Here is a 12,500-nt window from a genome sequence, read left to right as displayed (position 1 = left end):
CTCCGTGAAAGCCTATCCGCCTGGCGGTGGCTCCGGGCCGGCCTGGATTCCGGACCGCCACCGCTCACTCGCGGGACCCTAATCGGCCCGCGGACCAGCCGGCGGGACCTCCGTGAAAGCCTATCCGCCTGGCGGTGCCTCCTGGACGGCCTGGATTCCGGACCGCGACCGCTAACTTACGGGACCCTAAACGGCCCGCGGACCAGCCGGCGGCTCCTCCGTGAAAGCCTATCCGCCTGGCGGTGGCTCCGGGCCGGCCTGGATTCCGGACCGCCACCGCTCACTCGCGGGACCCTAATCGGCCCGCGGACCAGCCGGCGGGACCTCCGTGAAAGCCTATCCGCCTGGCGGTGCCTCCTGGCCGGCCTGGATTCCGGACCGCCACCGCTCACTCGCGGGACCCTAATCGGCCCGCGGACCAGCCGGCGGATCCTCCGTGAAAGCCTATCCGCCTTCGCCGGTTCCCCGGCCGGCCACGGGTGGCGAGAATCCGGCCTCCTCGCCCGGAGCGCGCTTCGACTTGGGCGAAAAATGCACCAAGTGCCAAACCCCATTCATTTACAACGGCGTGTCCGCCAGAGGGCGCACTTCCTCCGGCCGGCGGGGCTCGTTAGAGACCGCGTCCGCCTTGGCCGGTTCCCCGGCCGGCCACGGGTGGCGAGAATCCGGCCTCCTCGCCCGGAGCGCGCTTCGACTTGGGCGAAAAATGCACCAAGTGCCAAACCCCATTCATTTACAACGGCGTGTCCGCCAGAGGGCGCACTTCCTCCGGCCGGCGGGGCTCGTTAGAGAGCGCGTCCGCCTTGGCCGGTTCCCCGGCCGGCCACGGGTGGCGAGAATCCGGCCTCCTCGCCCGGAGCGCGCTTCGACTTGGGCGAAAAATGCACCAAGTGCCAAACCCCATTCATTTACAACGGCGTGTCCGCCAGAGGGCGCACTTCCTCCGGCCGGCGGGGCTCGTTAGAGACCGCGTCCGCCTTGGCCGGTTCCCCGGCCGGCCACGGGTGGCGAGAATCCGGCCTCCTCGCCCGGAGCGCGCTTCGACTTGGGCGAAAAATGCACCAAGTGCCAAACCCCATTCATTTACAACGGCGTGTCCGCCAGAGGGCGCACTTCCTCCGGCCGGCGGGGCTCGTTAGAGAGCGCGTCCGCCTTGGCCGGTTCCCCGGCCGGCCACGGGTGGCGAGAATCCGGCCTCCTCGCCCGGAGCGCGCTTCGACTTGGGCGAAAAATGCACCAAGTGCCAAACCCCATTCATTTACAACGGCGTGTCCGCCAGAGGGCGCACTTCCTCCGGCCGGCGGGGCTCGTTAGAGAGCGCGTCCGCCTTCGCCGGTTCCCCGGTCGGCCGCGAACGGCGAAAAGCCGGCCTCTTCCCCCGGAGCCCGGTCGGCGAATTATTATTTATTTATTTATTTATTTTTTTTCCAAAGTGCCAACGGCTCTCGCGCCGCGATGCGTCCGCCTTCGCCGGTTCCCCGGTCGGCCACGAAGTATTGCGCATGATTATACGCGATGTTAATATTTATTTAATTATTAAATAAATACATACATGTGTTTATTAATAATATACGCGATGTTAATATTTATTTAATTATTACCTATATTATGAATAAACTAACGGTGATTTTACACGATTTGACTACATACGTGACCGTGATATAGTGCCGAGGGCTCCCGCGCCGTCACGCGTCCGCCTTGGCAGGGGTCGCCCGCGGCAGCGAGCGTTCGGCTCGCGGGGGTCCGCGGGGTGTTATTAGGGAGTGCGGCAGCCGTGCCGAGGCTCCGGCCGGCCGCCGGAAGTCCGGCGGGGGAGCGTCGGAGCTCCGCGAGGCCGGCCGGGGAGCCTCTTAGTCATCGCCCGCGCTCGCGGTGGTCCCGGTCGCTTAAAGTGCCACGGGAGGCGTAGCGATGCCAGTGAGTGTGCGCCAAGTGCGAGAGGCGGTGCATTTACGCGCCGTGTCCGCGAGAGGGAGGCAATTCCCCGTTGCGACCTCCGGGAGATCAGCGGGCCGTTCAAATCGCTTAGCCGGGGTGCCGGGAGCCTCCTCGGGCGTCGAGTTAGGAGGGGGGCGCGCGGAGAACCGGCCGGAGGTCCCCTGGAAGCTCAGCGGGCCGTGGGAAACGCTTGGCCGGGGTGCCGGGAGCCTCGGCCGGCTTAAAAGTGAGGAGGAAAGCGCGCGGAGAACCGGCCGGAGGTCCCCTGGAAACTCAGCGGGACGTGGGAAAAAGCTCAGCCGGGGTGCCGGAAGCCTCGGCCGGCTTAAAACGTGAGGAGGAAAGCACCGGGAGAACCGGCTGGAGGTCTTCTGGAAGCTCAGCGGGCCGTGGAGAAAGCTTAGCCGGGGTGCCGGAAGCCTCGGCCGGCTTAAAATGTGAGGAGGAAACCGGCTGGACGTCTTCTGGAAGATCAGCGGGCCGTGGAAAATGCTAAGCCGAGGTGCTGGTTGTCGAATAAGGCTCCGCCATCTCGTAGAAGGTGCTAATAAAGTTCATATCCGCTCGGCTGGAGGTAATTGGCCAGCGGACCGGCCGCCGGGACCTCCGTGACCGCCTATCCGCCTGGCGGTGCCTCCTGGCCGGCGTGCATTCCGGGCCGCGACCGCTCACTTACGGGACCCTGATTGGCCCGCGGACCGGCCGGCGGGACCTCCGTGACAGCCTACCCGCCTGGCGGTGGCTGCTGGCCGGCGCGGATTCCGGGCCGCGACCGCTAACTTACGGGACCCTAATTGGCCCGCGGACCAGCTGGCGGGACCTCCGTGACAGCCTACCCGCCTGGCGGTGGCTGCTGGCCGGCGCGGATTCCGGGCCGCGACCGCTAACTTACGGGACCCTAATTGGCCCGCGGACCAGCTGGCGGGACCTCCGTGAAAGCCCATCCGCCTGCCGGTGCCTCCTGGCCGGCGTGGATTCCGGGCCGCGACCGCTAACTTACGGGACCATAAATGGCCCGCGGACCAGCTGGCGGGACCTCCGTGACCGCCTATCCGCCTGGCGGTGCCTCCTGGCCGGCCTGGATTCCGGGCCGCGACCGCTCACCTACGGGACCCTAAATGGCCCGCGGACCAGCCGGCGGGACCTCCGTGACAGCCTACCCGCCTCCCGGTGGCTGCTGGCCGGCGCGGATTCCGGGCCGCGACCGCTAACTTACGGGACCCCAATTGGCCCGCGGACCAGCCGGCGGGACCCCCGTGACCGCCTATCCGCCTTGGCCGGTTCCCCGGCCGGCCACGGATGGCGAGAATCCGGCCTCCTCGCCCGGAGCGCTCGTCGGCTTCGGCGAAAAATGCACTAAGTGCCAAACCCCATTCATTTACAATGGCGTGTCCGCCAGAGGGCGCAGTTCCCCCCGCGGACCGGCCGGCGGGACCTCCGTGACAGCCTATCCGCCTGGCGGTGGCTGCGGGCCGGCGCGAATTCCGGGCCGCGACCGCTAACTTACGGGACCCCGATTGGCCCGCGGACCAGCCGGCGGGACCTCCGTGACCGCCTATCCGCCTGCGCTGGTTCCCCGGCCGGCGCGAATTCCGGGCCGCGACCGCTAACTTACGGGACCCCGATTGGCCCGCGGACCAGCCGGCGGGACCTCCGTGACCGCCTATCCGCCTGCGCTGGTTCCCCGGCCGGCGCGAATTCCGGGCCGCGACCGCTAACTTACGGGACCCCGATTGGCCCGCGGACCAGCCGGCGGGACCTCCGTGACCGCCTATCCGCCTGCGCTGGTTCCCCGGCCGGCGCGAATTCCGGGCCGCGACCGCTAACTTACGGGACCCCAATTGGCCCGCGGACCAGCCGGCGGGACCTCCGTGACCGCCTATCCGCCTCCGCTGGTTCCCCCCTCGGCGTGGATTCCGGACCGCGACCGCTAAATTACGGGACCCAAATTGGCCCGCGGACCAGCCGGCGGGACCTCCGTGACCGCCTATCCGCCTTCGCTGGTTCCCCGGTCGGCCACAGATGACGAATATTCGGCCTCTCGCTCTGGAAGTCCTGCCGACTTAGCCGAAAATTTTCTAAGTGCCATCGGCTCTCGCTCGGAAAAGTGTCCGCCTCGTCTGGTTCCCCAGCTCGGCCTCAGAATTCGAAAATTCGGCCTCTCTGAGGTACCAGGGGTAGGCTTTATGTACTTGGTCCCCCCAGTTAGTGTACTCATCACTTTACCCCCCTTTCGCAAAATATAGTCGGCACGTATGTGCAGAACTGTTTATTTTCATTTTAAAAATTTTCTAAGTGCCAGCGGAAGCTGTCACACGAACTGTCCGAGCTACCACGGTGCCCATCCCGGGCAGTGACGGCAAAAGGCCGATGTGTGTTTGATGGAAGTCTGAATAATTTCTAAGTGCCAACGGCTCAACCGCCGTAAAGTGTCCGCCTCGGCTGGTTCTCCCGGTCGGCCCGAACGAGCGAAAATTCGGCCTCTTCCCCTGGAGGTCCGGAACATTTGGCGAATATTTTCAAAGTGCCAACGGCTGTTCCGCCGTAACGTGTCCGACCCGGCTGGTTCCTCCGGTCGGCCCGAACGAGCGAAAATTCGGCCTCTTCCCCTGGAGGTCCGGAACATTTTGGCGAATATTTTCAAAGTGCCAACGGCTGTTGCGCCGTAACGTGTCCGACCCGGCCGGTTCCTCCGGTCGGCCCGAACGAGCGAAAATTCGGCCTCTTCCCCTGGAGGTCCGGAACATTTTGGCGAATATTTTCAAAGTGCCAACGGCCGTTCCGCCGTAAAGTGTCCTACCCGGCTGGTTCCTTCGGTCGGCCCGAACGAGCGAAAATTCGGCCTCTTCCCCTGGAGGTCCGGAACATTTTGGCGAATATTTTCAAAGTGCCAACGGCTGTATCGCCGTAACGTGTCCGACCCGGCTGGTTCCTCCGGTCGGCCCGAACGAGCGAAAATTCGGCCTCTTCCCCTGGAGGTCCGGACGACTTTGGCGAATATTTTCTAAGTGCGAACGGCTGTTGCGCCGTAACGTGTCCGACCCGGCTGGTTCCTCCGGTCGGCCCGAACGAGCGAAAATTCGGCCTCTTCCCCTGGAGGTCCGGAACATTTTGGCGAATATTTTCAAAGTGCCAACGGCTGTTGCGCCGTAACGTGTCCGACCCGGCCGGTTCCTCCGGTCGGCCCGAACGAGCGAAAATTCGGCCTCTTCCCCTGGAGGTCCTGTGAAGTTTAACGAATATTTTCTAAGTGCGAACGGCTCTTCCGCCGTAACGTGTCCGACCCGGCTGGTTCCTCCGGTCGGCCTGAACGAGCGAAAATTCGGCCTCTTCCCCTGGAGGTCCTGTCAAGTTTAACGAATATTTTCTAAGTGCCATCGGCTCTTCCGCCGTAAGGTGTCCGACTCGGCCGGTTCCCCTAGTCGGCCAAATAATGTGACAATTCGGCCTCTCGCTCTGGAAGTCCGGCCAACTTCTGCGAATATTTTCTAAGTGCCATCGGCTCTTCCGCCGTAATGTGTCCGACTCGGCCGGTTCCTCCGGTCGGCCTGAACGAGCGAAAATTCGGCCTCTTCCCCTGGAGGTCCTGTCAAGTTTAACGAATATTTTCTAAGTGCCATCGGCTCTTCCGCCGTAAGGTGTCCGACTCGGCCGGTTCCTCCGGTCGGCCTGAACGAGCGAAAATTCGGCCTCTTCCCCTGGAGGTCCTGTCAAGTTTAACGAATATTTTCTAAGTGCCATCGGCTCTTCCGCCGTAAGGTGTCCGACTCGGCCGGTTCCTCCGGTCGGCCTGAACGAGCGAAAATTCGGCCTCTTCCCCTGGAGGTCCTGTCAAGTTTAACGAATATTTTCTAAGTGCCATCGGCTCTTCCGCCGTAAGGTGTCCGACTCGGCCGGTTCCTCCGGTCGGCCTGAACGAGCGAAAATTCGGCCTCTTCCCCTGGAGGTCCTGTCAAGTTTAACGAATATTTTCTAAGTGCCATCGGCTCTTCCGCCGTAAGGTGTCCGACTCGGCCGGTTCCTCCGGTCGGCCTGAACAAGCGAAAATTCGGCCTCTTCCCCTGGAGGTCCTGTCAAGTTTAACGAATATTTTCTAAGTGCGAACGGCTCTTCCGCCGTAAGGTGTCCGACCCGGCCGGTTCCTCCGGTCGGCCCGAACGAGCGAAAATTCGGCCTCTTCCCCTGGAGGTCCTGTCAAGTTTAACGAATATTTTCTAAGTGCCATCGGCTCTTCCGCCGTAAGGTGTCCGTCTCGGCCGGTTCCTCCGGTCGGCCTGAACGAGCGAAAATTCGGCCTCTTCCCCTGGAGGTCCTGTCAAGTTTAACGAATATTTTCTAAGTGCCATCGGCTCTTCCGCCGTAAGGTGTCCGACTCGGCCGGTTCCTCCGGTCGGCCTGAACAAGCGAAAATTCGGCCTCTTCCCCTGGAGGTCCGTTCAAGTTTAACGAATATTTTCTAAGTGCCATCGGCTCTTCCGCCGTAAGGTGTCCGACTCGGCTGGTTCCCGATGTCGGCCAGAACAAGTGGAAACTCGGCCTCTTCCCCTGGAGGTCAGTTGAAGTTTAACGAATATTTTCAAAGTGCCAACGGCTGCTCCGCCGTAAAGCGTCCGACTCGGCTGGTTCCCGATGTCGGCCAGAACAAGTGAAAATTCGGCCTCTTCCCCTGGAGGTCCGTTCAAGATTAACGAATATTTTCTAAGTGCCAACGGCTGCTCCGCCGTAAAGCGTCCGACTCGGCTGGTTCCCGATGTCGGCCAGAACAAGTGAACATTCGGCCTCTTCCCCTGGAGGTCCGTTCAAGATTAACGAATATCTTCTAAGTGCCAACGGCTCTTGCGCCGAAAAGCGTCCGCCTGGGCTGGTTCCTGATGTCGGCCAGAACAAGTGAAAATTCGGCCTCTTCCCCTGGAGGTCCGTTCAAGATTAACGAATATTTTCTAAGTGCCAACGGCTCTTGCGCCGAAAAGCGTCCGCCTCGGCTGGTTCCCGCGGTCGGACACAAAATGTGTCAATTCGGCCTCTCTGAGGTACCAGGGGTGGGCTTTATGTACTTGGTCCCCCCACTTAGTGTACTCATCACTTTACCCCCCTTTCGCAAAATATAGTCGGCACGTATGTGCAGAACTGTTTATTTTCATTTTAAAAATTGTCTAAGTGCCAGCGGAAGCTGTCACACGAACTGTCCGAGCTACCACGGTGCCCATCCCGGGCAGTGACGGCAAAAGGCCGATGTGTGTTTATGGAAGTCTGAATAATTTCTAAGTGCCAACGGCTGCTCCGCCGTAAAGTGTCCGCCTCGGCTGGTTCCCTTGGTCGGCCAGAACAAGTGAAAATTCGGCCTCTTCCCCTGGAGGTCCGGAACATTTTGGCGAATATTTCCTAAGTGCCAACGGCTGCTCCGCCGTAAAGTGTCCGCCTCGGCCGGTTCACCCGGTCGGCCAGAACAAGTGAAAATTTGGCCTCTTCCCCTGGAGGTCCGGAACATTTTGGCGAATATTTCCTAAGTGCCAACGGCTGCTCCGCCGTAAAGTGTCCGACTCGGCTGGTTCCCGATGTCGGCCAGAACAAGTGAAAATTCGGCCTCTTCCCCTGGAGGTCCGTTCAAGATTAACGAATATTTCCTAAGTGCCAACGGCTGCTCCGCCGTAAAGCGTCCGACTCGGCTGGTTCCCGATGTCGGCCAGAACAAGTGAAAATTCGGCCTCTTCCCCTGGAGGTCCGTTCAAGATTAACGAATATTTCCTAAGTGCCAACGGCTGCTCCGCCGTAAAGCGTCCGACTCGGCTGGTTCCCGATGTCGGCCAGAACAAGTGAAAAATCGGCCTCTTCCCCTGGAAGTCCGGCCGAGTTAAGGCAAATATTTCCTAAGTGCCAACGGCTGCTCAGCCTTAAAGTGTCCGACTCGGCTGGTTCCCGATGTCGGCCAGAACAAGTGAAAATCCGGCCTCTTCCCCTGGAAGTCCGGCCGAGTTAAGGCAAATATTTCCTAAGTGCCAACGGCTGCTCAGCCTTAAAGTGTCCGACTCGGCTGGTTCCCGATGTCGGCCAGAACAAGTGAAAATCCGGCCTCTTCCCCTGGAAGTCCGGCCGAGTTAAGGCAAATATTTCCTAAGTGCCAACGGCTGCTCAGCCTTAAAGTGTCCGACTCGGCTGGTTCCCGATGTCGGCCAGAACAAGTGAAAATCCGGCCTCTTCCCCTGGAAGTCCGGCCGAGTTAAGGCAAATATTTCCTAAGTGCCAACGGCTGCTCAGCCGTAAAGTGTCCGACTCGGCTGGTTCCCGATGTCGGCCAGAACAAGTGAAAATCCGGCCTCTTCCCCTGGAAGTCCGGCCGAGTTAAGGCAAATATTTCCCAAGTGCCAACGGCTGTTCCGCCGTAAAGGGTCCGACTCGGCTGGTTCCCGATGTCGGCCAGAACAAGTGAAAATCCGGCCTCTTCCCCTGGAAGTCCGGCCGAGTTAAGGCAAATATTTCCTAAGTGCCAACGGCTGTTCCGCCGTAAAGGGTCCGACTCGGCTGGTTCCCGATGTCGGCCAGAACAAGTGAAAAATCGGCCTCTTCCCCTGGAAGTCCGGCCGAGTTCGGCGAATAGTTCCTAAGTGCCAACGGCTGCTCCGCCGTAAAGAGTCCGACTGGGCTGGTTCCCGATGTCGGCCAGAACAAGTGAAAATCCGGCCTCTTCCCCTGGAAGTCCGGCCGAGTTAAGGCAAATATTTCCTAAGTGCCAACGGCTGTTCCGCCGTAAAGGGTCCGACTCGGCTGGTTCCCGATGTCGTCCAGAACAAGTGAAAAATTGGCCTCTTCCCCTGGAAGTCCGGCCGAGTTCGGCGAATATTTCCCAAGTGCCAACGGCTGTTCCGCCGTAAAGAGTCCGACTCGGCTGGTTCCCGATGTCGGCCAGAACAAGTGAAAATTCGGCCTCTTCCCCTGGAGGTCCGTTCAAGTTTGGGGAATATTTTCTAAGTGCCAACGGCTGCTCCGCCTTAAAGCGTCCGACTCGGCTGGTTCCCGATGTCGGCCAGAACAAGTGAAAATCCGGCCTCTTCCCCTGGAAGTCCGGCCGAGTTAAGGCAAATATTTCCTAAGTGCCAACGGCTGCTCAGCCTTAAAGGGCCCGACTCGGCTGGTTCCCGATGTCGGCCAGAACAAGTGACAATTCGGCCTCTTCCCCTGGAGGTCTTTTCAAGTTTAACGAATATTTTCTAAGTGCCAACGGCTGCTCCGCCTTAAAGCGTCCGACTCGGCTGGTTCCCGATGTCGGCCAGAACAAGTGACAATTCGGCCTCTTCCCCTGGAGGTCCTTTCAAGTTTAACGAATATTTTCTAAGTGCCAACGGCTGCTCCGCCTTAAAGAGTCCGACTCGGCTGGTTCCCGATGTCGGCCAGAACAGGTGAAAATTCGGCCTCTTCCCCTGGAGGTCCGTTCAAGTTTGGCGAATATTTTCTAAGTGCCAACGGCTGCTCCGCCTTAAAGTGTCCGACTCGGCTGGTTCCCGATGTCGGGCAGAACAAGTGACAATTCGGCCTCTTCCCCTGGAAGTCCGGCCGAGTTTGGCGAATATTTTCTAAGTGCCAACGGCTGCTCCGCCGTAAAGAGTCCGACTCGGCTGGTTCCCGATGTCGGCCAGAAAAAGTGACAATTCGGCCTCTTCCCCTGGAGGTCCTTTGAAGTTTAGCGAATATTTTCTAAGTGCCAACGGCTCTTGCGCCGAAAAGCGTCCGCCTCGGCTGGTTCCCGCGGTCGGCCGTAATAGGCGAAAATTCGGCCTCTTCCCCTGGAGCGACCTCCAAATTTGGGCGAAATTTTTCTAAGTGCCTAAAGGTACCAGGGGTTTGGGTACCAGGGGTGCAGTACGAACTGGTCTTTTGTCAACCCATGTACTTTTTCTAGAGTACATGGGTTGGTCCCCCCACTTAGTGTACTCATCACTTTACCCCCCTTTCGCAAAATATAGTCAGAACGAGCATGGGGGACGCAATTGTTTTCCATGCAAATCAATTGGGCCTGGTCCGAGCGCTGGTAACGGCCGCCAGCAAGCGGTCCCCTGCTCGGATAGCAGAACTGAAGAAGGCACGGCACTTCCAGAGAGAGAGAGAAAATTTTCTAAGTGCCACATTTCTCAAAAATTTTCAAAGTGCCACATCTCTCAAAAAATTTCTAAGTGCCACATCTCTCAAAAACTTTCTAAGTGCCACATCTCTGAAAAACTTTCTAAGTGCCACATCTCTGAAAAAACTTTCTAAGTGCCACGTCTCTGAAAAACTTTCTAAGTGCCACAGCACGGCTGTGAAATATTCAAAGTCCTACAGGCATTGGCAGAATGCGCGGACGGCCGTCTGCTCCCGGCGGCCGCCGCGAAGCTACTACCCCCTCCCGGGGACGGCTGTCTGCTCCCGGCAGCCGTCCTTACCCCCCTCCCCCGTTTGCACCGCCTGAAGTTAGACCCGCCTTGGTAGGGCCCCCACCGGCCCCGGCTCGCCGGCGTTGGGTGGACGGTTCCTGCCCACTTGCGGGTCCCGGTCGCTTGGCAACCGACCGGGGAGGACCAGCCGCCTCCTTAAACACAGGCTGGAAGGGAAATCCGATCAAGCTACGGAGGACCGGCCGCCTCCTTAAACACAGGCCGGAAGGGAAATCCGATCAAGCTACGGAGGACCGGTCGCCTCCCTAAACACAGGCCGGGCAAAAATCTGCGAATGGGCCCGTCAAGGGTAGTGGGTCATCCAAGGAGGGAGGTACCGGCCGCCTCCTTAAACACAGGCCGGGCAAAAATCTGCGAATGGCCCGTCAAGGGTAGAAGGTCATCCAAGGAGGGAGGTACCGGCCGCCTCCTTAAACACAGGCCGGGCAAAAATCTGCGAATGGCCCGTCAAGGGTAGAAGGTCATCCAAGGAGGGAGGTACCGGCCGCCTCCTTAAACACAGGCCGGGCAAAAATCTGCGAATGGCCCGTCAAGGGTAGAAGGTCATCCAAGGAGGGAGGTACCGGCCGCCTCCTTAAACACAGGCCGGGCAAAAATCTGCGAATGGCCCGTCAAGGGTAGAAGGTCATCCAAGGAGGGAGGTACCGGCCGCCTCCTTAAACACAGGCCGGGCAAAAATCTGCGAATGGCCGGTCAAGGGTTGTTGGTCATCCAAGGAGGGAGGTACCGGCCGCCTCCTTAAACACAGGCCGGGCAAAAATCTGCGAACGGCCCGTCAAGGGTTCTGTCTCATCCAAGAAAGGGGTACCGGCCGCCTCAGAGGCCGGAGCGAAGGGGGCGAAAGGCTGTCGATGGGGAAGGATCGGGGCCACGGCTAATCTAGCGATGCCCGCGTCGGGCGGTCACTCCGACGAATGAGCGGGGCCGAATCCGGCGCGAGGCGGCCTTCAGGCACGTGGTTCGAGACGACCTCACCCGGCTCTAGCCCGGAGGATCGGAGGCAACGGCCGTCTCCTTAAGCTAAGGCCGACGAAAATCTGCGGATGCGGTCCATCCAAGGCAGACGGAGGTACCGGCCGCCTCGGTAAACAAAGCCCGGGCAAAAATCTGCGAACGGCCCGTCAAGGGTTCTGTCTCATCCAAGAAAGGGGTACCGGCCGCCTCAGAGGCCGGAGCGAAGGGGGCGAAAGGCTGTCGATGGGGAAGGATCGGGGCCACGGCTAATCTAGCGATGCCCGCGTCGGGCGGTCACTCCGACGAATGAGCGGGGCCGAATCCGGCGCGAGGCGGCCTTCAGGCACGTGGTTCGAGACGACCTCACCCGGCTCTAGCCCGGAGCGAAAAAAAACACTCTTATAACCTGACCGACATGCGCCCATGACCCGCCTTGGTAGGGCCCCCACCGGCCCCGGCTACCGCCGGCGTTGGGTGGACGGTTCCTCCCCACTTGCGGGTCGCACTCCAGCGCTACGGCCGCCGCGCGAGCGCGCGCCCCGCGCCGCCCGCGCAGGCCTAGCGCGAACCGTACGGCAGCGAAACCGAGACGCCCCGGCTCAACCTCACCCAGAGGCCATCCACGGAGGCCGAGCGCGCGATCCGACTTGCGGCACGCCACGTGGGCGTCCGCCGGCCGCGCCGGTCGACCGCGAAACCGATTTCTCAAAGACCAAGCCCGAGTCCCAACCTCCGCACATATCCGCACACGCCTTCCCGACCACCGCGAAGCGGGAGGCGTCTATCGTGGCCGCCGGGGCGTATGACCCCTCCGCGTGAGGCGTGCGGGCTCGGGGGGGCCGCAACGACCGAGTCTGACTCGGACGGGGCGCAGCTTCCCTCCCGGTCGCAGCATCAGCGCCGAACGCGCGACGTCACCAGCCCCCCGGAACGGTTCGTCGGGAGCGCGGCAATGGCCCACATCTCACCTCGCCAGCCGGCCGCAGCGGGCCGCGCCGAACCGAGTCTGACTCGGGGTGCGCACAGTCCCGTCTGGGTCACGGAGGCGACGAGCTGTGACCGCCACCGTCGCCCCTTCGTCCTTCCGGATCCCCCCAGCGCCGGCAAAACTCCGCATCCTGGCCGCATCGCGTGACCGGGCGGGCCGCAACGACCGAGTCTGACTCGGACGGGGCGCAGCTT

Source organism: Syngnathus scovelli, unplaced genomic scaffold (assembly GCF_024217435.2).
Source record: "Syngnathus scovelli strain Florida unplaced genomic scaffold, RoL_Ssco_1.2 HiC_scaffold_53, whole genome shotgun sequence".
In the NCBI taxonomy this organism is placed as follows: domain Eukaryota; kingdom Metazoa; phylum Chordata; class Actinopteri; order Syngnathiformes; family Syngnathidae; genus Syngnathus; species Syngnathus scovelli.
The sequence above is the reverse complement of the archived record's forward strand: the minus strand, read 5'-3'. Positions refer to the sequence as shown.